This window comes from Cebus imitator, unplaced genomic scaffold (genome assembly GCF_001604975.1).
Source record: "Cebus imitator isolate Cc_AM_T3 unplaced genomic scaffold, Cebus_imitator-1.0 Scaffold121, whole genome shotgun sequence".
In the NCBI taxonomy this organism is placed as follows: domain Eukaryota; kingdom Metazoa; phylum Chordata; class Mammalia; order Primates; family Cebidae; genus Cebus; species Cebus imitator.
Genome location: NW_016107436.1, coordinates 2099751 through 2104061, shown reverse-complemented (window position 1 = coordinate 2104061; position 4311 = coordinate 2099751).

Genomic DNA, 4311 nt, shown 5'->3' with positions numbered 1-4311 from the left:
GTGTACAGGACACAGTTTCCTTCTGCCAGGTGGGCTTCTCAGAGCTGCACACAACATGGCAGCTTGCTTTTCCACCAGGAAGAAGAAGGGGGAGAGAGACAGTTCAATACCAAGATGGAAGCTGCAGCCTTTTTGTAACCTAATCTCAGAAGTCATATACCATCCCTTCTGCCACATGCCATTGGTCACACAGACTAACTGTGATACAGAGTGTGCAGGGGCTAGAGTAGGCTGTGAATACCAGGAGGCAAAAATAATTGGGAGCTGGCCAGGCACACTGGCTTATGCTTACAATCCCAGCACTTTGGGAGGCCGAGGAGGGTGGATCATTTGAGGTCAGGAGTTCAAGACCAGCCTGGCCAACATGGTGAAACCGTCTCTACTAAAACTACAAAAATTAGCTGGGCAGTAGTGGTGCATGCCTGTAATCCCAGCTACTCAGGAGGCTGAGGCAGGGGAATCGCTTGAGCCTGGGAGACAGAGGTTGTGGTGAGCCAAGATCGAGCCACTGCACTCCAGTCTGAGTGGGTGACAGAGTGAGACCCTGTCTCATAATAATAATAATAATAATAATGATAATGATAATTGGAAGCTACCTTGGAGGGTAGCTACCATAGTCCACCCTCTGTCCCCAATGTTTTGTTGCTCCCACATGCAAAATACACTCACTTCTTCCCAAAGTCACCAAAGGTGTCCTCCCTTTACAGCATCATCTTGAAGTACAGGTGCAGATGAGGCTTCTTGGATATGACTCCTTAAGCAGAGCTCCTTGAGTACAATTCCTCTCCACCTGTGACACTGAAGAGACAATTTATCTTCCCCTTCATATACCCAACATGCAATGATGAGACAGGTGTAGCAGGATAAAGGCTATAGTTATTCTTGTTCAAAAACAGGGGGAAATGGCAGGTGCCAAGGGCCACTGACCCACTTTTATTCTGACATACTACCCCACCACCAACTTTGTAGGTCTGTGAATCTTGCTGGGGTTCACTCCATTAGACAAAGCTCAGACCCACAAACCTCTTTCAGGTAAGCTCTATTCCACCTTGAGCTTCTGATCAGATTCCCTTAAGCTTCCTAGCAGTTTTGTCATTTTACTGAGAGAATACAGTATGGGAGACACACCTTTCATCTGTTTCAGAGCTTTTTGTCTGACTGAATAGTACTCTGAGGCACAATCTTAAATCTTCCTGAGATTTTATTTTTATTTATTTATTTATTTTGAGATAGTCTCACTTTGTCAACCAGGCTGGAGTGCAGTGGCACGATCTCATTGCAACCTCCGCCTCCTGGGAGGCGGAGCAATTCTCGTTCCTCAGCCTCTTCAGTAGCTGGGATTACAAGCATGTACCACCACGCCCAGCTAATTTTTGTATTTTTAAAAATAGAGATGAGGTTTCTCCATGTTGACCAGGCTGGCCTCAACCTTCCAGGCTCAAGCAATCCATGCACGTCAGCCTCCCGAGAAGCTGGTGTTACAGATGTGCCTGGCTAACTTTTTGTATTTTATCTTATTTTTTGTAGAGAAGGGGTTTTGTCATGTAACCCAGGCTGGTCTCAAACTCCTAGGCTCAATGAATCCACTCCCCCAAGGCCTCTCAAAGTGCTGGGATTACAGGCATGAACCACAGCACTGGGCAACATTACCTCATTTTCTTGCAAGCCTTCACCTGCAGCCATTTCAAAGATCATGGTGTTTCTATTAATAACTTCTGTGAGGTACTTTAGACTTTGACTAATATTCTGCTCAAAGCCCACTGCCTAGTTCCAAAGTCACTTTCACATTTTAGAATTTTGTTCCAGCAAAACCCTACCTCCAGTTACCCAAATCTGTATTAGTTATCTATATTTCTGTGTAACAGGTTACTCTGAAATTCAGCAGCTTAAAACAACAAATACTCATTATCTCACACAATTTCTGAGAACTGGTAATATGGGACTTGGATTAGCTCAGTGGTTCTGAGGTAGGAGGCAGGACTTAACTCCAGAGTTGGAAACTTGGACACTGGACCAGATTGAGGACTGCCTTAAAGGGAGAGGGTTGGCTGGTGTGGTGGCTCATGCCTGTAGTCCTAGCACTTTGGGAGTTGGAGGCAGGTGAATCAAATGAACTTAGGAGTTTGAGACCAGCCTGGGCAACGTGGCAAAACCCATCTCTACAAAAAAATACAAAAAAAAATTAGCCAAGTGGGGTGGCACAAATCTGTGGTCTCAGCTACATGGTAGGCTGAGGTGGGAGGATTGCTTGGGTCCAGGAAGTCAAGGGTGCAGTGAGCTGAGATCATGCCATTACACTCCAGCCTGGGTGACAGACTGAGACCTCATCTCAAGAAAAAAGTAAAAAATTAAGTAAATGTTAAAAATAAAAAGGAGAGGGGAGATGGGAAAAGCAGCTTTCCATAAGACAAACTCACCCATGTGACATGCCCACCAGTGTGCCATATCAGTTTACCATTGCCATAGCAACAACCGGAAGTTATACCCTTTTCCATGGCGATGACCTGATGACCTGGAAGTTACCACCCTTTTCCTAGAAATTTCTGTATAAGCCACTCTTAATTTGCATGTAATTATAAGTGGATGTAAATGTGACTACAGAACTGCCTCTGAGGTGCTATTGTGTGCCTCTGTGGCTGCTGTACACTGCTGTTTCAAAAAATGTTGCTGTATAACGCCACTGGCCAACCCTTGAATTCTTTCCCATGTCAAGCAAAGAACCCTCCCAGGCTAAGCCCCAATTCTAGGGCTTGCCGGCCCTGCATCAGTTCTGGCTCAAAGTTTCTTATAAGGTTGCAGGCAAATTGTCAGTTAGGGCTGCAGTTATCTCAAGGCTTACCTGGGACTGGAGATTCTGTGACAAAAATCTGTAGCATTCCTGAGGAGCAATCCCTCCTCCCTTACTCCCTACAGCATCTCCCTCATGTTGCTTATCTCTGGGTTGTCCCACCATCCCTCTGTTTGCCCTTTGAATTCCTCCCCCATATTTTAAACTAGTTTCTCTCATTATTATATTCCTCGTATGAACTCCTTGGCACAGGTACTGTTTTCTGGATCCTGACTTATATAATAGTCAACTAAGTATTATTGAGCTGAACAAAGTTAAACAGATTTCTTACGAAAGGACTTCTCAGAGCTTTTAATGTGCATTATAAATCTCCCAGAGGAATCTATAACATGCAGCATTTTCCATACTTTCTTTGTTCACAGTCTTCTGGTTTTTTTTTTTTTTTATGTGTAACTAGTAGCTAGCATGCAAAAGGCAAAATTAGAAACATCATAGCTCAGTTTGACTAAAACAATAAGTGTGTAAAGGAAAACAGTACAAAATATGATGAAAAGAGGGTAGATGCTGAACCATGTAGAGTAAGGTGTTTACATTTGATCCTATAGGCATTGGAGAGTCATTGAAGGTTGCTTCCTGCTAGGTTAAAAGAATTGTTGAGCTAAATTATTTAATCACAGCAATACACTTTATTTTTCTTCTATACTCTGAACTACTTAATACAAAAGGAAAATTACTTTTTTCTTTGAGTTGGAGTCTCGTGGTATTGCCGGGTCTAGAGTAGAATGGCTATTCCCAGGGATTATCATTGTGCACTACAGCCACAAACTTCTAGGCTCAAATGATCCTCCTGCCTCAACCTCCCAAGAAGCTGGGACTACAGGCACATGCCACCATGTCTAGCTGAGGATTACATTTTAAACCTTTCTCTTTCTTCTGCCTTTACCTTTGGTTCAATAGGGTTGAAGAGCCTAGGCCCAAACTGCAGGAGCCTCATATTATCTGCGTTACATTTTCAATATGGTAGAAGAAACTAAAGAAACAGTGGGGAGACCCGTGGGAGATAAAAATGTTTCCACATACCCCCCCTAAAACACAGCATTGTCAGTGGAATTAAAACGTGAAAGAATTCTTTTGAAAATAATTGGTGATAAGAAAGGAAGATGGCAGTGTATCTCAGGGAAATAATTAGCTAGTGATTAGGAAAAGAACAAACATCCTGTCTGAAAACCAACATTTACATGGCAGCACATATATGACTTATTTATTGCTGCAAAACAAATTATAGCAAAGATTTGTGGCTCAAACAACAAATTTTTTTTTTTTAGACAGAGTCTCACTCTGCTGCCCAGGCTGGAGTGCAGTGGCAAGATCTTGGCTCACTGCCACTTCCACCTCCCAGATTCAAGCAATTCTCATGCCTCAGCCTCCCTAGCTGGGACTACAGGCATGCACCACCACAACCAGCTAATTTTTTGTATTTTTAGTAGAGATGGGGTTTTGCCATATTGGCAAGGCTGATCTTG